The following is a 24,309-nucleotide window of genomic DNA, read 5'->3' as shown; positions in this document are numbered from 1 at the left end:
GTGGACGCAGCTCACTCCCGTTGACGACTAGTGGCACGTCTCAGTACCGATGGCTAACGCCCATGATCATGAATTACCCCTTGAGGTAGCTGAAGTTCTTAACATATACGTGGACACCGCATATGGTGAAATCCGCGCAAAGATGGCACCAACAAGCACATAATGAACATGGTACTCGATATGCACACCTTCAATGCGTCGTGAAATGCGAATAGAAACGCTACGCGCGGCGTGTCTTCCTTCTAGCCTGGCCGTTACATCTCACAGGGCGAGCAGGGAACGCGGTGCGACAGCCAGGCAAGTGTTGGAGAGCTTTTTTGATATGGATGAATGCTACGGGCGAGGCTTGGCTAAAGCTGCCTCCTCACGGTGTGTAGCGTTGACGAAAAAAAAAATTGGCCGCGTATCTGCGTGCTTCGCTGCAAATGTCGTGTAAAGACGATAGAAGAGGCGCTGGTGAGAAATGGACGCCATCTGGCAATACGTGGGAAACATGAGTGCTGTGTTGCGTGCTGGTAGTCCCGGCGCAGCAGCAGGAGAAAACCGGCGGTGACCAACGCGACCGGCGGGGACGCCAGCCAGCCCGAAAACGCGGTTTGGCGCGAAGCGCTGAAGCAGAGGAACGTCCGCACTCAACGAGTACTCTCCACACACTCTTTTATTTACACGTCGCCTGGGTAAAACAGGAACGCCAGAGCGGCGCCCACAACCGGCAGCCTGAAGGCCGCCCACAACGCTGCTTTTTCGTTTTTTAAATATTTTTTTCACCTTCTTGGCCTTCTCAAAACTAAAGTTTTTCAACGCCAACCCATGACATTCGTACAGTGCAATACAGAACCGAAACCGAAAACAACAATGAGCTCGTGCGAAGGGCACGGAGGAAGGCAAATTTCAGCGCAGTCGCATTTTCAGCTTTGTTGAAACAGCGCTCACTAGACGACGACGAAGTAAAAGAAGGCACAGGACAACAAATATGAACGCATACCAACTCGCTCAAGCTTCCATTCTTATGCATTTTCAGCGCAGCTTAAGAAACTAGGGTCCTTAAAATTACGTATGTATGCATTTTCTATTAAAGGAACACGCCACCTAATACTTACCTAGTGATGTTGCCTAGAGATGCATGATATTTACTTTTTGATCGACAACGTTCACAAGTATGAACAGCCGTACCAGTTCAAGACGGCTGGCCCTTGGGCAAGTGGTTCAACTTTGGCCGAGTGGCTGAATCGAGGGACGTGCCGACAAACAGAAAGACAGACAGGCAGAAAGACAGACCAAAATTTCTGCGTTTAAGTTCCCCAAGAAAGACTATCGTCTTTAAAACTTGTATTGTAAACACGCCGAACGGGACAGTCGTAGCAACGGCGCGTTTTTTTTTTTTCGAGCCTAGTGGCAGAGATGTCACCGCCCCGTTATAAAGGGGACGTTCATAGCATCAATTCATCAATCCAAGAACACTGTGAGAGGAAAGTATGAAAGATAATATTGGAGGGAAACAGCGCGAAAGACGAAGTACCAGGCAGAGAAGGACATAAACCTGGCTTGTCCTTCGTCTTTGGCGCTGTTTCCCTCCAATATGTCGTACCAACTCGCCCAAGCAACCACTTAAGTGAAAGATAAGAGGCGCGTTCATGTAGCCTCCGTATTGTGTTTGGCGGTAGCTCAGTGGGCTACACTCCCGCCAGCGATCGTGGCGGACCGAGTGGTCATCGGTTCGACTCCCGTCCACGGAAATGTTTCTTGCCAATGTAGCCTGTTTTTTTCCGTCTTTTTCTCGCGTCACATGTGCACGTGCAGTAAGGCGTCTTCATTAAGTTATCAAAGGTGTTATGGCCGTGCGCGTGTTGGCGCGTTTCTGCTTCCGTTTCGTCCTCGTTCTGGTGTCGGGGTACACCATGACGTATGTGTATATCTGCATAAGTTCCACAAATCGATTCTGTGCGCTCATTCGAGGTGATTTTCATCAACCATCCTCACTGATCACTTTCATGTTATTCATTTCTCTCTAGAACCAAAATGACGGATTATGAAATAAAATGTAAGTACTAGTAAAATCTATTTCGTAGTATTTTAGTGCACGTGAACACTCATATGTGATACATGCCCTACATAATTGGCGTATTCAACAGAGAACAGTTTGTCACGTGTTAGTGACAGTGCAAAATGCAGCCGTCACACTCGTAGAGACGAAACTCCTTATTGGGCGAACCTGTGCCCAGAAAACTAGGTACCGCAATGTACATTCATGCATGATGCACACTGATAGCAGCGATGACAATCGTCAGCCGTCAGTAATTTGATCCCCTGTGGAACCGTCGCCTGATATATATCAGTGATCGAGCGTTCCAGTGTTGTCGCTGGTGCTCACCTGAGTTCCCGAATAAACTTGACTATTCGCCCGCTGCGCATAATCTTAAGAGAAAAGTCTGAAGTAATCCAGCGGTTTTCAGAACAATACGGGGCGCCCAGCGCCCAGCAATGCTATCAGTTTCTCTGGAAGAAGCACAAATACGTTTCTCAGCTCACAAGAGCGTTTGCAACGAGGAGAGCCACGCGAGACGTGCGTGCTCACACATCTTGCTGGCCGAACTTCTTGCATACCTTCCGCAGCGTTGCACCTGATGGATCAAACTAAGTATACCGCGCCATAGAAGCCCTTGACCTTAGGAAGCCTACATTGATCTAGGAAAGTAGCGACACTGTACCCGCACGCTTGCTTGCGCATCGGCGCGCGAAGAGAATCGATAATGTGGACATTATCGCATTATCGCTACCGATCTCTGCGCTAGCGTATCCATTCAAAATACATCTATATTCCGACGTTCCCCGTAACAATATCTTTTGGCGCATGGCTATTTGTTTTTTACATGCGAAGCATATCGATTAGTTATTCTAGAGCGGTATTAAAATCCTTACTCAGACAATTGGAGTAGGGTAAGTGACAGGACACATGAAACCAACTTTTTCTCTCCTGGTCCGGGTTCGAACCCCGGACCAGGACGAATTTTCGGCAACTAAGAGGCTTTATTTCTGAGAAATCCGTATAGATTTCCTTGTGGCTTCGTGCTACCAACGGGTGGTTGTCTATTTTCCCTTTCTTAACCCTTCCGCCACCTTGCGGGATTCCGCAGAACTGATTTGAAATCAAATAACCTCAGTTTTTAGCTCAATCATGTTTTCGCCTTTCACATGCGCGCTGTGCCAATGTTACATGAAGCATTTCCCTAAGTATACGAGAAGGCTCATTCTGCACTTACATTGCGGCTGCTGAGTTAGCGCAAGAAACTTGTGAGTACTTGCCATTGTCTTGTGGCAGAGATAACGAAAACAGGGCCGTCGTACTGACTTCGAGAGCAAGCCCGTGTCATTAGCAGGGGCCAGCGTCATTGACTCTATAGTACTGTCATAGGTGGTCTCATTGGCGCCGTTTTACACGTATACTCGGGCAAGGGGTGAAGTTACAGCCGCAGACGCGTGGATGTTGGCGTTAATCGGATACCGAGAGCCCGGCACTCGCTGGACGGGTGAATTTAAGTGCCTCAGCTCGCCAGTTGCCTTACACAATGTCGCAGCTTTGCAATTCACGAATACCCAGATTTGTAGCGTAAAACGCAGCTAGGGCGTTTTATGGCGTCTGAGAAAAGAAACCTGGAGATAAACGCTGTCGCGCAATTCACATTTCCACGGAGCATGTTGTAACGCAGACAGACGACGATCACTGTCCAGCGAAGGTTCAGTGACGTAGTCTGGACTTATCGAATCGGATCGGTCGCTGGTGCTGCGCATAATGCAACCATTCTAAGTAGCATGAAAACAGGAAATTGAAACCTGTTTCAGCTGAGTTGCTGCGCACTGTTGCGATTCGCACGGTTAGAGTCATGTAAGAAATGATAAACTTGACGTAGAGACCTTAAATTGGTCTGCAAGTGATCCTTCGGGCTCCGTATTCCGGCTCAATGTGTTTGTGCAAAATCGTCACAACTGTTTCAGGGTCCCTTGAACTGGCGCACGTAATTGAAAGCCTGTCATTATTGATTCTCATTATTACATTTTCCGTTTCTATTGGTCGCCCTTATTCAATATTTTTATACTAATTGATCGCCTGTAACGATCTATTTTATTCGCGAGAGAAGTTCGAACCGCACATGCTGTTGCTACTGCTCTGGCCAGTGTCGTGGCAGTGTCGCCACTCTCGTGCTAGCCCCCATTAAAAAACGCATGGTTTTGATATAGGGGCGATCCTGCTTTCAAAATTTTCCACCGTTTGTACGGCCTGCCAAAAATGAGTGCTGTTTTCTCTCTTCGCAGTTTTTCAACGTTTAAAAAAGAAACCAAATTGCACTAGTACTTATGAGAATGGTCCTGTAATTAGTATATCTTCAACGAAACATCAAAAGAATGCCAAAGAACAGGCGTTAAGAACGGAGATGACCAGTTTCCATCGTTTCGAAAGTGCGTGAATGATTGTAGTCCAAGTAAGTAATAATTATCTGGGGTTTAACGTCCCAAAACCACGATATGTTTATGCGAGACGCCGTAGGGACGGACACGCCATTTCGGCTGCGGTTAATAATCACCGGTACCACGCCACTTCACTGCCGAAGCTACCTTATCCAGACATCTGCGCTTGCCAAACCACAGCTTTGAAAATATCAGCGTAACTCTTTTACAGTCCGGTTTCCAAAACACGCGCGCGCGCGAACAACGTGAGGTATATTTTATCTTTAAATTAGAACATTAACAGCCCGCATAAATGAGGACCCTGGAAGACTCTCCTGCCTCCGAGAGATAAGCCAAAATGAATTTGGCAACACGGAACCATAATTGGGACCATGCCTGTTTCTTGACTGGCTCGTACGTGTGCAGTGTCGTTTACTCTCTTGCTTTTCTTTTCTTACTTTTTTGTTTATTTTTTGCTCATGTTTTTCACTACTTGTACAATGTAAAGTGCTTATGCTCCTCTACCACTTGGAGCCTATTCACAAGGAGCGGGCGGAGATGAAAGGCGGTATGCCGACCCATTAAGGGGACGCTCTTCCCTCAGGTGCCTCATTCTGCCCTCCGCGACAACAATTTTGGGTGGTCCTGCGCCCGACGCGAACCGAGAAACACCTTCAACGACTTCATGCCATACACAGTTAGCATTTTTTTTCCCTCGCCTCGTTTTCTGACTTCGTCGGTGTTCCTCTCTCTCTTTTTTCTCTTTTTCTCGTAATCTATCTCCCCCACTCTCTGAAATGTCCTTGAGGGCGAGAGCGACGCGGCAAGAAGCAAGGCCGAACTTCGACGTCAGTTTTAACTCATCCCCGAGGAAGGGAGGCCCCTCCCGAAACTGTTGGGAAATAAAATTTATATCACTGTTGACAACGCCTCCGTTGTATTATACCCATATATATATATATAATATATATATATATATAATTATATTGTAATGAACGAGACACAGAGACAGCACCCGTTCCTGGGCCGGCTGTTCTATATTCTACACTCTTCCTCCTTTTCCTTGGTGCTTTCCCAGCTCCTCGCGCAAGCAGCCGAGCCGCATTGCCGTTCTTGCCTTTCACACTCGGCTACGCTGCGGACCTGGCAAACAAAAAGAAACAACAGTTCAGTCCAAGGGACGCACTCGTTTCTTGAAGCGTGACACTGCACTGCGAAGGTTCCTTTTCCGCCGATCGAGTTCAAAGCTTGGATTTGAGGTGGTAAGCGCCAGGTATTTTGTCCTAACCGTTCGGTGATCGTGAAGGGCCCCTCGAACTTCGGTAGTAACTTCTTGCCCGGGCAGCTGCCGCCCTTTGCACCGACACTTCGTCTCCAATTTTATATTCCGGTGCAGGGCGCCGGCGGCGGTCATAATAGCGCTTTGTTTTTCTTGTGCTCGTGCGGCTCTTTTCCTGGCCGCAGCTCTGATCTTCTGACAGGCGTCTGTACGGCTGTCATGGCGTGTGACGCTAACAGGAGCGTCTAGGCTGAGGACCGCTTTCAGCTGGGGCAGCTTTCCGTATACGATTTCGTACGGTGTCGCACCGGTGGACGTCTGCAGCGCCGTGTTAACTGCATAGCCAGCAGCCCGAAGGTGCACGTCCCAATCGGCCTCTCCTTTCTTGTCGACTTTGGCGTACGGAGCGAGTCTTGCCTGAATACTTTGATTAGTACGCTCAGTAAGGCCGTTCGTCTGCGGATGGAACGCTGATGCGTAATGGTGCTGTACACCCGCCTTGGAAAGATACGTTCGCAGTTCCCGGCTACGAAATGTTGTGGCACGGTCAGATATAAGTTTTTTGGCAAGCCATGCCTCCATTCAAATCTGCGCTGCAAAGAAATTGACTAAATGAACGGAGGCAAGAGATGGTACGGCTGCCACTTCTACGTATTTGGACAGATAGTCCACAGCTGCAATGATGTAGCGGTTTCCAGCAGTGGTGGTGGGTAGCGGCCCCATGTAATCGATGCCCACCGTATGAAATATCTGATCGGGTATGCACTGGTGTTAACAGTCCAGGCTGACACCCCGGCAGTCGTTTAAACCGTTGACACTCTTCGCAACTGGCTACGTAAGAGCGCACATTACTCTGCATTTTCGGCCACCAGAAGCGTTCTTGCAGCTTGCGAAGCGTGGCTCGTTGTCCAATGTGCCCTCCTTCGGGATCATCATGAATGGCCCGTAGTATTTCGGTACGCAGACATTTCGGAACGGCCAAGAGGTAGCGTTCTTCCGAGAGGTCGTGGTGCCACTGACGACGGCACAGTACACCATTGCGTATTGCAAACAACGGATTTGTTTCCGTGCCCGTTACAGATGCAATGATTGGCGCCAAGTCCTCGTCCTCTTCTTGGGTTTTGCGCACGTTTACTTGGGCAAAATAGATGTGATTTGGCTTGCTTCCTTCAACGCGCATGAGTGGGTTGCGTGACAGGCATCGGCGATGTTGTTCAAGACCCCAGCGCGATGACGCACCTCAAAGTCATACTCTTGGAGCGTGATAATCCACCGAGCAAACTTATGCTTGAGCTGTTGCTTGGAAAACATCCAAGTCAACGCGGCATTATCGGTTACCACGGTGAACCTGCGTCCGAACAGATAATGGCGGAATTTATCGTCCACGCTCCACACCACTGCCAGACATTCCAGCTCATTGGAGTGATAGTGGCGCTCGGTCTCGGAGAGTTTCCGGCTGGCATAAGCGACGATGTGCTCGACGTCTTCTGGATCACGCTGGACTAGCACTGCCCCTAGACCGACTTGGCTAGCGTCGGTATGCACTTCAATATATATATATATATATATATATATATACATATATATATATATATATATATATATATATATATAAGTGGTGTGTAGAGAGAGGAAGACAGAGGCGTGGTGTGCCAGCTGTTTTAGCCAAGGGTTAAGAAATGCAATATTAGGGGCAGGCGAGTGAAATCAGTTGCAAATAGCTGTCAGCCATCTTGAATTATACACAATTTTTGTTTGTAATATTTCTAATTAATAATAGCCCAATTAGAAATAATTAATTAGGGTTTCTTTGCAGCTTGGAAAAAATGGTATATGTGAGCCTTGCTTTATTGCAAATATGCAATGGTGGTTTCTGAAGACGATCTCGAACTTTGCAATGGAACTGCTTGCCTAACGTCAGTACTTATCAATGTAGTTAAATGGCATTAGTTAAATTTCTTTAATTAGAAAAGAAAACATATATGCAGTGCGCAAGGTGGCTGTCAGCAACCGACAACTGATTTCACTCACCTGCCTGTAATATTGTATTTTTTAACCCTTGGCAAAAGATAGCTGGGAAACCTGGTATAGATCAACGGCTATATCTGTTCAGCGCAAATTTTTCTAAAACTTGATTCAAATGAATGAATCGATCCCTTTTCTGCTACACTTCTGATCGCTCGCAGCCCCCTTTTCCCAAAATATAACTACAGGGGAGCTAATGTCGTCAAACTGAGTCCAAACGAGTGAACGAAAGTTAATGTAAATCTAGAAAGAAAATAGATCCTAAGTGCTCATTCGACAAATTTCTTTTCACTCCTAATTCCAGTTAAACGGTACTGCTACATAGCACGTTTGTTGAAAAGTATGAACTCATCATTTCATTTTCGGTAGTTCACGTCGAGCATTAGTTTGCATAATGATTAATAATTATGCACAGCAATCGGGATGGCTGTGGCACATAATTTTATGCGATAGGAGCTGCACGAACACTCTCGGCGGGTTTTTGTCGTCGCCGTCATGTCCAGAAAAAAAGGTTTAAATTGGTATGAGCCACCTGTGCATCGTATGTTCTACCGCGGGTAAAAGCGCGCGGGCGGCGGCGACGAACGCGGCTGAAGCAGAGGTCATACGAGCTGGCCCATATCCGTCTCTCCGAGGGCGCATGCGACTTTACGCCGCTCAGGAGGCTTGCTGTCCAAGCAGGGGAAATGCCCCGCCCGTCTTGAACGAGCATGAAAAGACTCGAGGGGGAGGGATGTCGCTCGAGCAGCAACTTTGAACTTACATTCTAAGGGTGCGGGTCGCGACAGTTGGCGCACGGGCTATCTCGGCAGCCATCAGCGGGCAGCTTGTAGGCCCTTCTACGCACTGAGCTCACAACGCGAAGAGAGTGTGCGGAAAGAGATCTCTCGCTGGAGCGGCCGTGCTCTCTTACACCAGCGTTTTTCGTGTTACGTGAGATCGGATACAAAAGAGTTAGCTGCCAAGCTCACTACGTATATGATAGTTTGTTATATTGCATTCATTGCTTCCCCTTGCGGTGAAACTTCTTACCCCAAATACGAAATGTCGTACATCTGCAATAGCATCAATAGATAAAATCAATTTGGTTGTGTCGCAAAACCACTTCGAAATCGTCAATTTATTGTTATATATGTAAAAAAATAAGGCAGCCTCGCACTAGTGGTGCAATCCTCAAAGAAGTGCAGAGTTTGGCGGCCTTTGTTTTCTCACTTTTTCTACATTTCTTTCTTTCTTCTATCTCTTTTCTATGTATTTTTACTAATATAATAAAAATTCGGCAGAAATCCTTCTGGGAATAGGTTTCGTGCGAAGCACTCGACGAGCAATGTCTGTGTTGCATTTTTTGGCTTTGAGACAAGCGTTAGAAGGTGGATCGATGTGTTTTTGTAAGTGTAGTGGTTGTCTGCAGATCGTTGGCCTTACGAGGAACATCGACTACTCTGACGTTTAAAGGGTAACTTAAGGTCTGATGTAACTTTAGCAGTCACGCTAGAGCCCAGACGTCAGTGCTATCGAAACGAAGCGCATTTTACGGTGCTATGATGTGAATATCATACGTAACTTTCGTTGGCGTACTCCCGGGGTCGACATACAAATGTCGGTACATACAAATGTAACGTTGTTAGACTGCTGTAAAAGCGGAGCCAACACTGGAAGCACAATTGGCGTTAACGCGACATGGCGCCTACAACGCAGAGGTACATATGTAGTGTTTATTGCTTTGTTACAAAATTAGATAGCCAGCACTGCAACCACAATTCATAATGCACCGATATTACGCCTGCATAGCGTTCCTCCCAAGCTCTTTGAAGACCTCACATGGATCTGTTGTAAAATACCTGACTCCCACCCAGATTGCCTGGGTTCGAGTCCTGCTGGGACCGTGATTTTTATTCTTTGCATTCGTCGGGACAGCGCTGATCTCACAATTAATTTATTAATGTCTGTACGCTCATCGAATCCAACGGATGCAACGGACATACGATCGCTAAAATCACCGCGGATGGACAGCATGATACGGTTAATTACCCGGGTATCGAACGTCGAGGTGGAATCAGAGAGGACGATCTCTTGAAGTTATTCCACGCGTTCTTGATGAGTCATGTGATATACGTGGCGCCCATGCACTCCTGACAGAATCACGAAAAGGCGAAGCTTATTATACTCGTATACTCATTCGAAAAAGCGTCAAACGGGTGCTGGGTATTCCGATGAATGCCAGCACAACAAGGCTAATTAGCTTGGGTTTCACAACACGTTAGAGGAAATTATCGAGGCGCAGACACGGCTCAGGTTACCAGGCTGTTTATTTGGCCCACTGGCAGGGAGATTCTGGAGGTTTTGGGTTGTAATCCATCTCTTGCGGAAGAATGCAAAATTATCATTACTAGGGAGCAGCGAGCCAGTTATAGCTGCTTTCCCGCTTCCCCGCAATATGCATCCGCACCACAATGCAGGCAGGCGAAGGGCCAGAGGCGAGGCCTTACTAAAATAAGTTCGCGATGACCCGCACTTCACATGCTTTGTGGACGCCACGCAGTACGCCAGGTCGGCAAACTTTTCGGTCGTCCTAGTGGACCACAGTGGCGCAGTTCTCAACTCTGCAACTCCCATGAATACCACCTCGGCTTGAGCCGAACAGGCCGCGGTGGCTCTCGCTTTACTTGACAAGAATAGACACCAAACCTACACCGATTCTCGCGCGGCTGTCAGAGCCTTTGCATCAGGTCCCGTTTTCGTCGAGGTCGCACACATCCTAGGTGACAGAGTCATTTCCTCACACACCATCACGTGGTTTCCGGCTCATCTCAGGTCGCACTTATCCTCTGTGGCTAACCTCAACGAGGTCGCCTACACCCACGCGCACGAGCTAACCCACCGCGCCGGGTTGGACGGAGGTGGTACCTCAGGGACTGGTTGGGAGGTCTTTCGAGATCATTTCTTCACGTTCAACGAGGTTTCTAAGCACTACCAGCTCTCTAGGCGAAAGCTTCCTCTTCCTCACGAGAAACTCTCCAGGCCGCAGGCTAACACGCATCGAATGCCGCAGAATAGGTCTTATCCTAGTCTATCAACCCCAAGTCCTTACACGGACGATTTTGAACCGGACTGTCCCGATTATGGCGCGTGAAGCAATTTAGGTCGCATGCTCTGGCGGTGTCCCTCCTTACGGGGCCCTCAACGCCTCACTGAAGAGTGGTGTACCGAGCTAAGGAGCTCGAATCTACTGCACCAGTTAAGGGCCGTCCAGAGGGCACACGACGCGGCGGTGAGGCTTGAACTCCCTTTCCCCACGTGGGACCGGCCCGCGGCGCTGCCGCCCTGAACGGCTGCGGTGCTCCTCAGGACTATCTTATAAATTTCATGTCTGTCTGTCTGTCTGTCTGTCTGTTGTCGCCGTTCCTAGGCACATGCAAACTGTTAATCAATGTGGTACATACCTGCATACTGCCGCCCGTGGTTTATAGGTATGATCCACACGTGTCTGTCGCCAAGAGTTGGACGACATACACGACAGGATTTTAACGTTATTCATGTCATGACCAGACACTCATATACGTCGACTCCTCTTACCCTCACACGCAGATTTTGGTGTGCACCAAGTGAAGCAGGCGATCACGAGAGCACCCAGACGTTGATAGATAGATAGATAGATAGATAGATAGATAGATAGATAGATAGATAGATAGATAGATAGATAGATAGATAGATAGATAGATAGATAGATAGATAGATAGATAGATAATAATAATAATAATATTTGGGGTTTTACGTCCCAAAACCACGATATGATTATGAGAACGCCGTAGTGGAGGGCTCCGGAAATTTCGGCCATCTGGTGTTCTTTAACGTGCACCTAAATCTAAGTACACGGGCCTCTACCATTTCGCCTCCATCGAAATGCGAGCCGGGATCGAACCCGCGACCTTCGGGTCAGCAGCCGAGCACCGTAACCGCTATACCACCGCGGCAGACGTAGATAGATAGATAGATAGATAGATAGATAGATAGATAGATAGATAGATAGATAGATAGATAGATAGATAGATAGATAGATAGATAGATAGATAGATAGATAAACACGCTCAAGGTTGACTGGGTTCGCTAAGAAATGCTTCGCATTTAACAATTTTGCGGCTAGTCACCCAAACCACGCTCTGATTATCAAAAAGGCCGTAGCGGAAGACTCCAGAAATTTCGACCACCTGGGGTTCTTTAATGTACACATAAAATCTTAGTAAACGGGCCTCAAGCATTCTCTCCTCCGTGGAAAATGCGGCCGCTAACAGTAGGAACCTGCGTCTTCTAATGGGTCGTCCTCTTTAGTTTATCCTGAAAGGACGCCGCTCGCGCTGAGAGTTCGTGCTTGGCCGTGACTGTCGCCATTACACGTTATCGCTGAGTGCCGTCTAATAAACACCCTAAGAGCAATAATAAAATACAAACTCACTTTTGTTATTTTATCATGTAGTATGTGAAATTTTTGTTATACTCCAGGCGCACCCAGATTATTATACTTCGTAATCAGGTGCTCTTGACTTAACGATAAGCTCAATGGAATGTAACTACGGTATAGCAGATGAAACGCATGCAGTTAAAGTAGAATAAAAGCGGGAGATTATTTGGCAGCATTTGCAACGAAACGTTTTAGTGAACGGACCAGAAATAAAACTATACAGAGACCTAGGCAATGTATGGGATTCAAAAGAAGAACAGCTTAGAAAGCACTTATTTTGCTAACAATCAAACATGATATTAATCACTATTTCAATAAAGATAGCAGGGAGAAAGCATACGGTACGCCAAGATATCTTCCGGTAGGCAAATGCTTTTTCTATTAGATGTAGCATCGCTACCGGTTGTGCCAATTTCATAGCATGTAAGTAAACTAGCTCCACAGGGTTTCGTCATAGAGCTTCGGTGTGAAAGCCACGAGAGGAAAGGCAACCCCATTCTGACATTCTTCCGACTTCGTAACAAAGCATCACCTAAAGAAAGTTTGATAACCAGGCCACAGCAGCATAAAAATTTGCGCAATAGACGTCTCGCGCATCTGTACGCGGCACAAAACAGTGGTTAAAAGCAAATTTCGCGGCAGTGACAGCTAAAGAAAGAAGGAAAAATGAGAAAAACACTGGGTCAGTAGGGCGTAGACGTTCGCGCGCTTTAGTCATCGAGACGGCATTAGCGCCACCATGTGATTGCTCCACCGCAGCGACGGACAGACTTCATCACCAGCCCGCGCTGGGAGACTTGAGGGAAAGATAAAAGAATGTCTCTGTCTTTAGTTTCATTCAGTTTGATTAGTGACGCAGTATTAGCTTGGGAAGCGGTGTTCACCCAATGCTTATTGAAATGAAATCTTTAGATGCCTCATCAAATGCGGAAGTTGACCATCACGTCTCTCGGCATTCCTCGACGTTGACGTCAACACAATGCGAAAAATGATCACGTCATGAAGTCACTATAGGGAACCCAAGCTCAAGTTTGCGGCCCGACGACAGCGCCGCGCCAGCCGCGCTGTGGCTCTGTCGGAAAGCTCTGAACCTTCGCGCGGCCGACTCAGCCCCTTTCACGGTAGCGGTAGCGCACGTGCGCACGCGTTCTTCTCTCGATGCGGGTAACTGGGAGGCCGTCAGCTGGGTACGTTGAACCGAGAGGCTTGCTGTGCGAAGCTGCGCATTTCCACGATGGCAGAAGCGACCCCGCGGAAGCGCAAGCGTGGTCCGAAGTATTGCGGTTTAGTGGCCAGCCACCAGTGCAGACAAGGCACACGATTCACGTGTTAAACTGTATCGGTTCCCGGGCGTGTCGCACGAGAAATAAAGGCGGCAAGCGTGGATAGCTGACAGCGCTGTCTCGCCTTCTATTTTGGCTGTCTCAGTTCATCGCTTTCGTTCGTTCCGACTACCTGAATCGGTAAGTAACGGGGCGCATGCCCGCAGCGACTACAGTAATGATTACTCGCTGTCTTCTCGCATTGTTAAAGTCCAGTTACGGTGTAGGTGAAGCGACTGTGTTTTGATTCCCGTGCTCGTGAGACCTACGCGTCGTTGTCGAACGTTCACATCGCGTTATACCGTTAGCGTTGCGCGGTTGTTTGAATTCAACTGAACTCCGCACATTGTCAGAAGTTCGGCGCCTGCATTTCACGCGTCGGGAAGGCTGCTTTATCACGCCGGAACGGACATCTGTGCATTTTCAGCAAGCTTTGACATGGTTCTGCAGGTTTGCTTTGTTTTTGTCACTTTATAGGGTGATATATTTAAGCCGCTAAATATAACTGGCACTTAATACATGCTTTGCAATTGCAACCCTGAAGTAACCACATTCTGACTTTGTGCGATTTTCTAGCCGCGTTCACGCAACAGGTTTTATACGCCTGTCAAGTCAATATCATAAAAAGAGACTGCAAGCATGACGCGAGAGCCGAAAAAACGAGGCGAGCAGTTCATCTTGCTTGACAGTGGTTAAGGCTCAGCTAGCTGCCTCGCATCTTAATCGGTGGGTGATCTCCAGCGGCACGGAGGACTTGACTCTAACCTTCTCAGGAAGCAGTGCCATGGCCGTATAATCTTTTTTTCGCACGCCGCAAACGTTTGTTCACGAAAGTACACGGCTGCTACTGTAAGCATGCCATATCAAAACAACAAACATATGATTCGTAGTCCACGCCGCAGAACATCGATAGCGTGTTCGGCTTCATTTCGGAGTGCATGTGGACCATTTTTCATCTTTAACATGACAGAATGAGACTTACCTAGAGGTATACGTCCTACACGTGTAATCGCGACTTGGGAAATGCATTTCGCTTTGAGTCGGGTGGTTGTCGTCGATCGATCGTCTGCTCTTCACCGTTAACGTGATTGATCAGCCTTTCTCGTTTTATCAAGTTCGCTTTTCGGAAGTGCCAGTCAAGCTTGAAAATCATTTGAAGCCGCACTGCAAGCGGTACATTGCGAGGCGCCGAAAGTGCACCGCGAGAGCTCTGCACGTGCACAGAAGCGAGCAGCAACGCGGTGGAGAGAAGGGAAAACGGGCGCTGCGAACACTCTAGTTTCTCTTTTTCTGCCAGAGATGGCGCTGCCTGTCAAGAGCAGCAGCGCCGCTAAGCGTTGCTTGGGAAGCTTATACGATGTTATTGTTACATCATAGATCGCCAAAATTTGTGACGTCACATAACATGAGGTCACATGACATCATCGCTTGGTCAAAGGTCGGCCGATCACGGAGGCAGTGCAAGCCCAGATAAGGTGCTGAAAGGTTGCAATCCCTCCGATCCTAGAGGCAGTGCTAAACCACGTTTGGTGCAGAAAGCTTTCCGAGGAGTTATGGAGGATCAATACACGACGAAAAAGGAGTTGGCTTTCGCCTTTTTGTCGTTTTAGGCGAATGCATAAGAGACCCTGTGAGTTTTTGATTTGACGCGCGTGTTGCGATCGATATGTCTTTTATCTGAAGATGCGCCATACACCCGTAAAGTATCGGAAATCCAGATACTGATAAACATCTTTCGAGTCGTATCACGATACAAATACGAACTAATCAGGAGTGTCCAAGGTTGTATCTAAGATACGCGTATCTTTTTTTTGAGTTTGGGTTTATTCAACTGCGTGACAAATACACGAAAATACACTGTACACTAGATTTGATGCAAATGGAAAATAGCTCCATTTCACAGGTTGACTGACCGCTTCTCCCAGAAAAAAATCAAAAACAGAAATTTACAAAAAATTACCAAAATACAAAAATTGTATGCAAACGAAAGCGACAATACAAAAACAACACGCTCACCCATGACAGCAAATAATAGAATAACAACTTAGAAGTACATACAAAAATATTCATAACAAAGTAATGCATGAACCAATGAAACTACGTAACCATTACAGAAATCGTCCAACAATAATGAACAACACAATCAGCACATCCAGTTTAACACGTCAGTTTTAGACAATATACGCAGATCATATTAGTTAATTTTCACTTGCTTGTTGCACTTGCAAGACGGTAATGTAGTGTTTCCAATCCATAGTTAGTGCGACGACATGGTACATGCCAAGTCTCCGTATACCGAGTGACGATACTGCCCAGCACTGATAGGTACCACCTTGCCGACTTTGCAGTCCAGCGGCAAGACCCCTTTATAAGAGCCTGCTGGGAGATTTTGTGCAGAGAGAGGAGAGCGAAACGCGCATGTCTGCTTTAAAAAACTTGCAGTACGCTGAAGCTTCGCCTTCAAGAGTAGAATGCGATAGCGCAATCGGGCCCCGTGCGCATCGCCTTCTCAAGTGCTAGCCTAGCTTCGGTTCTCGGTGCATGTCTGAATCATGCCGTGAGGAAGAAAGAGTGTGCGCGTAACGTTGGTCGTTTCAAACTAGCCTAGAAAGCCTACTGCAAGTACAGTTCGGCAGTGCCCACTACGCCATTATTATTTTTGCGAATCAGCGGAAGGTCCACTACGTGTCCGTATGGCAACACGCGAACCTACGTCGTTGCTCACTTTGTTCATGCTTTTGCTGCTGATGACGAATTATTATGTCTGAGCGCTTTTAATGGGTCGGGCTACAAAACACCCGCTCGTTGCCCAATACACATGCTTTGACGCCAGGCGCGATTCTATGCGTGGGCCACGCAATATTGCACGCGTTTGGGAGACTCTTCCCACTACAAGACATTTAGGTATTGTTTTTATTCTCCGAAGCAGTTACAAACAAAGACGTCGATATGCGGTAGAACACCTGCTTGCCAAGCAGAAGGCGTGGGTTCAATTGTCACTCGAAGTGAATATATTTATTTTATTTTATTTGCATCTTTATCGATTTTTCGGTCAGTTACAACGCTGAGTTTTCGCTCACAACCAACCACGCAGACAGCGACGCTGACACCAACGCCGGACTTCCAGCGAAACGGCCTGTTTAACGCTACCGCGTTAACATTCTGAGTGAATAATGCCAGTACCGCATGATGAGGATTGTTATTGCGATAACCGTTATATGTGGACACTGTCGGCGGGTAATTGCCGTCAAAATAGTTCAAAAATATTTTCCGAAGCATGTTCGGGATCCAGACCTGGGACTCCTCGCTACGCAAAGCTGTGCAACGCACGGCAGAGAGGTGACACTGAATTTTTAGGAAATCTACAGAAAAGCACACAATCCGTGCAACACACAGCTGTACGCTTCTTGTTTCTTATTACTCGCGTAATTGTGGCGTCATGGCTCTTTGAAATCGCATTCATATCGAAAGCTTATCACGTCGTCTCAAAGTCACCATTCATTCACACTTTCACAAACTTTTTCATGACCGAATTTATCACGACGACTTCCATCGCTCACCCGCATCTATGTTTCGACGCCGCGACCACCCGTGTAAGGTTAAGCGCTCGGCATACCACTGCCATCCGGTTCACAAATTCATTCATACCACTGAGAATATTTCGTTAAAATAGCAAGCATACCATTGCACATCGCACGGAAACAAACATAAACAACCAACTCGCCCAACTTTCAATCCTGCTAAACATAAAGAAATTTCAAGTGTTGCTACACTCTGTCCGGCCTTAATTTACCATTGCTGCATTTTACTGCAGAGCTATTATGGCAGCCCATTCTCCGGTTCGCTGTGCAGACAAGAAACCTCATGCCGGTACGAGCTCACTTCGCCATGTTCTGCTTCGGTCCCTGGACACGTGCGGCCGGCGCGCTCTCTCCCGCAGCGCCATTTGTCCGGTATGTGATAGAATAACTCGGATGGGCGAGAGAACGAGTGAGGGAGAGAAATAGAGATAGAAAGATATAGAAAGTAACAGGCATAAGAACACATGTAGAGAAACAGAGATCAAGAGAGAAAAAGAAAGAAAGGCAGAAAGAGAAGAACAAGGAAAGATATAAAAATAAGATGAATCCACAAATACAGACCGAGAAAGAAAGAGAAGAAATGGAAAAAAGGATAAAAAGTCATGCCACATCATGAATGAATGATCATTGAGGAGCTGGCTGGGAGACAATCGGGTAAACCGTGAATGCTCCGTAAAATTCCTCTACTGTCATATAAAGAAGTCACACTTTGTTATAGTAGCGATTGTGGTCAGGTTGTTGTCGAACCACTAGCGGTCGCAGACCTTGCAGCTGTGGCCGAACGTGTGGTCTAGGAAATGGCTCTTGAAGCGCGCGTCGGCGCCACCAACTTCAGGTAGCGACAGCTTTCAGCGCTTGGCCGCTGCATCCCGCGCCCGTACCTCATCGAGGTTCTCTTGCCGCCGCTTCCGCGCTGCTTCGGCTTCGCGGGCTTTTGTCTCGGGGTCCGCACGATGCTGACGTCTCTCTGTAGCCTCGCAAACTCTTACCACAGTGTCTTCGCGGCGAGCCCGCGCTGCTGCTGCCTTGCGAGGTCTCCGCTCCGTCGCCTTGTCTTCTTCGTTCATGTTAATAGTATCGAAGCGCACTGCCGGAGTGGAGCGAGCACCGCATACTACAGTTGGCTATGCTATATGTGGTTTTGCCTGCGTTAGTATCATCATCAAGGCTCTCGAAGAACAAAAGGAAGAACACTTCTCTTTCACGTGAGCTGCGCCTGTAGCGGTCGCCTATGGAACTAAGGTTACGCTTACAGTGCGGGACTTTGCCCCAGCTTAAGAAGCCTGGACAAGCCGAGTGCCGACCACCTCTGCTGTGCCCCAGCATTGCGCGGCTCATTGCAAGCTGGGCAATTTTAGAGCGCAGCTCTTAGGCGTCCGTTCTTGCGTTGAGCGGCGTCGCCGTCGGTGGCATAACCGATAGACATGGAAGAGTAACCTATAAACATGAAAAATAAAATGAGAAAAAAAATACCCAGAATCGAATGGGACTTGGACCCGGACCCTGCGTGGTGCTGTCGAGTATTCTACCACGCTGGCGCGGGAACGCCTTTGCAAAACGACCCTATACAGACGTCATATCAAGCAAGCAATCGCGTTAACTTATGCAATATAGCATAGGAGAAGAAAATAACAACCAGTCATCGCGGAATCGTAATTGCGCAACGATTTTCCACCTACTGCAAAGTGCTCTGGCATAATTCTTCATCGTCATCAGCCGCATGCAGCATCAACAAAGTGCACATAATACCTTACAGGTGCGTAGCGGGTACCTGGCTTATCCGCAGAAAGACGAATAATGGCGCAGTGGGTGCTGTCCAACTTCACAACAATTATAATTTATGTTGTGATCCATACCTTGAGGAAAAACAAAACTTCAAACACAGTTGGCCTTGCCCCAACCGGAATCTGCGGTCAGAATTCACATTAGGTAGTACCGTTTTGTCGGTGGATTTGTTTTTAGTTTCTGCGATTTCATTTACATGATAATTTATTGCGCCGATGTGCAGTATTATTTTTTTGCTGTTTGGCTGGTTGCTTTCCTGTAGTGTTCGACATTATATTATCAGTAACAACCAGGAAGCCAATAACGCACTGTAACACGTTCTTTACTTGTATTTTGCTTTGCTTGTATGCTGTCTTTTCTCATTTTACTTTTACTATCTTACTCCATTAAGTGTTGCTAATCACTTATTCTGCAAGTTATTCCTTTAAACTTTACCGGTCAGCAGTTAACAGTGCGGTTTGGTCAATTCGTGTGGCACATACGTTTTTGCCCTCGGACACCTCATCTTTAGTGGAGCATGGTGAATAGTGGCTTTTGTGCAATTTCTTCGGCACATACTGGAGCTAGGGACAACGTGCCTACAGAACTCCATTTCGACTCGGAATATACAGATCCGCTATAATGTGACCCAACACAAAGCACTTCTGCCTTCTGGTTGTCGCTTTTAGATAAATATCAGAGTGCTGTCTCAGGGACATTCCAGCGTGTCGCATGCATGTGCACCGCCTCTTACTACCATAGGTCATGCAAATGCATGGGCCGAAAAGCAGTTCTTTCCAGATCACGTGTCGCTTGCAGCAAGTGGGTAAAGCTGTGTTTTAACCCTCTGAGACTCTACTCACACAAATGCGTACACCACTTGTTTTTGCTAGTTGTCGACTAGCGGCTAGAAAAGAGCAAGATAAATTGAGCTATGGGTGAATTGAAACTACTGCATAATAACTTCGTCCTTATTTAACATCAATTTGCAGTGTGATATTGCATATGATTATTTTGCTGAAGGCACTACAACGTTAGACGAGGCGTTCGACGTTCCGCTTCCCGCAAACCACGTCAAAAGTATAAATGGTATTTGCTCGAAAGGGACAAAGCCGAGCACGAATTGGACTATATTTCTTGCCTTAGATTTGATTCCATTTATGCATAAAAAGAGCATGACTGAATTCCAAATAAATACATCTTTAATTACACTTTTGATAAAATTAATTACTATAACAGACATAAATTAGCGTATTATGACATTACTTTTGTTGCAATAGAATATCGAGCGCCTTGAAATAACTTTGTATTGATGCAGAGGTATTTACGGATGTTCTTCGTAGGTGGCGTCTGACAGGGTTAAATTCAAATCATTTCTTAGCGAACGAAATGCACTTTGAGCGTTTCTATCTATCTATCTATCTATCTATCTATCTATCTATCTATCTCTATCTATCTATCTATCTATCTATCTATCTATCTATCTATCTATCTATCTATCTATCTATCTATCTATCCGTCTACGTCTGGGCGCTCTCGTGGTCGTCTACTTAGCATGGTATATACCAAACACAGTATTGAGAGGACATGAGTGCATGATCAACACGATGCACAGGTCACGCGATGAATACCTCGATTGGCTGTCGCGTACATCATGAAAGCCTTTCCACCTGTCACGCATGGCCCATACCTGCATAACACCGCCCGTGGTATACGGGTATGCACCAAACGTGATTCACAGTCCACGAACAGTGAGAATAGACTTTGAAAATCTTAACGCCATTGCGTACAAAAACCCATTATGCAGAAAACACGGCGGCGGCGGTGACGACGACGTTTTCGATGAGCGAAAAATTCTAATCGAAGCAAACAATAAAAAATCGTGGCTCGTGGCGGAATTGAATACACGCATTCTGCATGACAGTCAAGTATTCTACCACAGAACCGCGCCAGTACTTCAAGCTGCTAAGCAAAATGATCCTATGAAAGCGTGTGGTCTGTGTGACGGCAGTTGTTGCCGTTTTAGCTATCTGCAAATACAACATCCTCATATATATTTACTCCGCAAGCTATAGTGAAGCGTTCCGCGAATACGCCCATGACCACTACTTATGATATGTATATCATCGAACCGTAGCTAGTAATCCGTCGCAATTAAATGGACGTCCCTTCAACGAAAGTTCCAAACTTACGTCGCAGCACGGGCTACTACCCTCTGCACGTCAGTGTAGCAGCCCTGCCTGCCATACCAACGACATGCGCAGAACTGCTAAATTTACCCCTACACGTCGATCCACGTCGTTGCGCAAGACTCAAAGCACAAGAATCCGGCATATCTACTACTTGCCAACTCATTCGCACAAAATCGATTTCCAGAATGCGTGGGCACTGCCAACTTTTTTATAGTTCCGGTATCAACAAAAACACCTCAATTTACAAGCCCTTCAAAGCGACTTTTCCCATATATAATGTCAAAATTTGCTCGGAGTTCCCTACAGGTATGCTACATCAATGAAGAGAACATGCTTCTCACTCAGGCTCGCATTTTCTTGCGGTTGTGCTTTAAGGTGGCAGCACATATGCTATAGCTTTATTAATAGAATGACTTAATAAAATAGTCATTAGTTTGAAAGTGAAGGCCTCTAGTTTAATATCAATTTTGTTTCATATAGCTGCTTTATGTGAACTCATTTGAGTAGCTTATGTCTTTGAAGAATATCATTAGCCGAAAAGTCGCATTAAGTTTCTGGTCTCAAAGAGTTGAACGCCGCATGTACCAATAATCTTCAAACTAAACTTATTTTCACCAGAAACCAAATGGAACCCTTATTGCAACTATACCAGAGATAACGAAGCCTATAGGAGGATGGAGATGCTACAGACCAGAGGGTTACAAAACGCTCATCTGTTACAAGCCTAAAAATCGTTAATAAAGGCTTTTTTAAATAGTAAACTTTAAAGCGTGATGTTAGTTACTGGGAGAACCAAAGCTCTATGTATCATAGGCAATGCATTGCTTTTGACCTGTGCACATCTATTACCTTTGTTGTAACGCGACTGTCTCGGACAAGCGGGCATCATTGGTGGTCCTCGAAAATGGCTTGCTGGCTCCTGCTCTGTCACTGACTCCGAGTGCTGACGCTCTGCTGAGGGGGAGTTGAAGAACATTCAAATACATTGAAGATTGACTTCAATTTGAAGTTGGGACGCGTTTTCTCGCAGCTCTTTATTTAAAAATGCTGCAAGTTTTCATGGAAAGTGTTCTTTAGGAGCACTTCATGTGGCAAACTCTGCTTGTTTACGAAGGTAAAAATCGCAGGAATACACTATGAGTATTGCCAGGATGTAAAATGTATAATTTTATCCACGTGCAATTCATGAAATTCGGCGTTTCATATAAAATTATGATTACAATTAAAATTATTATGTACGGCCGTTTCACTGGTGCAGTTATTACTATACTCACTGTCTTTTTACCTACATGCTCTGTCAATGAAACAAAAATTATAAACTCAAACATTTAAATATATTTATTCCATCATATATACTTGTCGTGGACTTTACAGCACCATTAGAACTCTGTAAGTGACGCTACAAGAAGAGATCGGGTGCCTGAGAGCGCAGCGCTCTCAGGCGCCCGTTCATGCTTTGAGTGGCGTCGGCGTCGTCATGATCGGCAGAGCGCAAACAGGACGAAAGAGAGCGAACGCAAAGAGCGGCGAAGGATGAAAAACGGGGATAGCGAAGAGAGCGCTAGGAGGGAAGGAAAGTGGTGAGAATTTTCTGCGGCGGGCACCCGCGGCGCCACAGTAGTGCGCACCGTTGTGCGGTCGCCGATGACGTCATCACTAAGGTATGGGGCGAGGGTGTCTACCGAAATGATATAATGAAAATAAAGCACAGCATAAAGGGAGGCCTGTCTGCGGCGGTTCTTGCGGAACGCGCCCACGCGCTCCCTTCCGCGGTCTCTCGGTAGGCCAGGCAGTCGCTACTCAACTTATTGCAAAATGAATGCAAGTAAACAGCTGCGCTCAGAATTCGTATTAGATAGTATCGTAATCGTCGTGAACTATTTTTTGACAACCTGGATATTTTCTTGGGAAGCAACTTATATCTTACTAATAGGGGATATTGATAATGCTTGGTGCTCCGGCAACACTGGGCGCTTCCGCCTATTTTTGTTGGACGCTGTCGCGAAATCGTCCGCTAGCGGCTACGGAGGTGTGGAGGAGCAGTCTTTGGTGGATCTTTCGGGCCAAGACTGTGCGGCAGTTTTATTCGACACCCAGATCTGAATGGTCACTGTGCTGCCACTAATCGACAAGAACACAATATCTGAGTTCTGCGCGCTTAAAAACTCACCGGAAGCAGCTGCAAGACGCGTGCCGCTTCGCAATGCCGAACTGCTGTTCGCTATACTGGCGCGCGCTTCCGATCTGAGGTAGGCGTCCAAGAAAAGTGTTCATTGCAAAGGAGACGTGAGTGCGAAACATCTAAGGTAACCTTGCACTGCAGTACATCTCCATATATATCCCACTGCGATTTTATACACGCGTCATAAACACTCGTCAGATATCTACACCACTATCTTTCTGCGCGACCTGTGGAAGGCTGTGGTGCTTTTCTCGGATCACTTCTTTAGGCACAAGTATCTTTACACCATTTGCAGTAGCGTATGTTGTAGGTTTTCGAAATAAACAATAATATAATAATATCTGGGGTTTAACGTCCCAAAACCACCATATGATTATGAGAGACGCCGTAGTGGAGGGCTCCGGAAATTTCGACCACCTGGGTTCTTTAGCGTGCACCTAAATCTAAGTACACGGGCCTCAAACATTTTCGCCTCCACCGAAAATGCAGCCGCGCGGCCGGATTAGATCCCGCGACCTTCGGGTCAGCAGCCGAGCGCCATAACCACTAGACCACCGTGGCGGGCTTCGAAATAAACAAGGCATGGACATGTGCATGAACGGTGCGCAGCAAGCAAAAAAAAATACTGATCGCACGTTTCAACTGTATACAATGGTAGCGGCCCGAGTAATGCTATTTTACTGCACACTGGTTGTTAATAATGTTTTGTGGTCGTAATGAATAACGCGGATTTAGTATTGTCGTTCTGGTTTTCTTGAACGTATACGTGTGCGTTCATTGACATACATTTTCAAAATATAGCGCTCTTTGATTTCGCATGCCACGGAGGCGTGCATAATCGCGCCTCCGTCGTTATGCACGGAGGCACGCGAGGGCCCGTGATCGGCGGGAAGATCAGTGTGATGATGGACCGAACAAGCAGCTTCATCTAGTGTACGGCTCTGTAACTCTTACTCTACTAGTTCGTACACGCTGACTGAAGAAAGCAACTAAAAATTAGAGAGAGGGATATGTGGGTGTAAAGCAAAGGATAGGCGCGGTATGCGGACTGCGTACTTCTGC

At 46.7% G+C, this 24,309-nt stretch overlaps 2 long non-coding RNA genes across 2 annotated transcripts in view; one reads left to right on the top strand and one right to left on the bottom strand.

The window, feature by feature from the left end:
• The window catches only part of LOC119402929 (uncharacterized), a 30,531-nt gene extending 8,806 nt beyond the window's left edge, over positions 1-21,725 (top strand). The window contains exons 2-4 of the long non-coding RNA XR_005186007.2: positions 2,013-2,041; positions 4,312-4,478; positions 21,684-21,725. This is a non-coding gene — a long non-coding RNA (uncharacterized LOC119402929). The remainder of the gene's footprint in view (positions 1-2,012; positions 2,042-4,311; positions 4,479-21,683) is intronic.
• LOC125759585 (uncharacterized) overlaps positions 1-23,809 on the bottom strand; it is a 504,118-nt gene extending 480,309 nt beyond the window's left edge. The window contains exon 1 of the long non-coding RNA XR_007417208.1: positions 23,764-23,809. This is a non-coding gene — a long non-coding RNA (uncharacterized LOC125759585). The remainder of the gene's footprint in view (positions 1-23,763) is intronic.
• Positions 23,810-24,309: the final 500 nt, after the last annotated feature.

This window comes from Rhipicephalus sanguineus, chromosome 8 (assembly GCF_013339695.2).
Source record: "Rhipicephalus sanguineus isolate Rsan-2018 chromosome 8, BIME_Rsan_1.4, whole genome shotgun sequence".
Lineage (NCBI taxonomy): Eukaryota > Metazoa > Arthropoda > Arachnida > Ixodida > Ixodidae > Rhipicephalus > Rhipicephalus sanguineus.
Note: the sequence above shows the minus strand (reverse complement) of the source record. Positions and strands in the feature narration are given on the sequence as shown.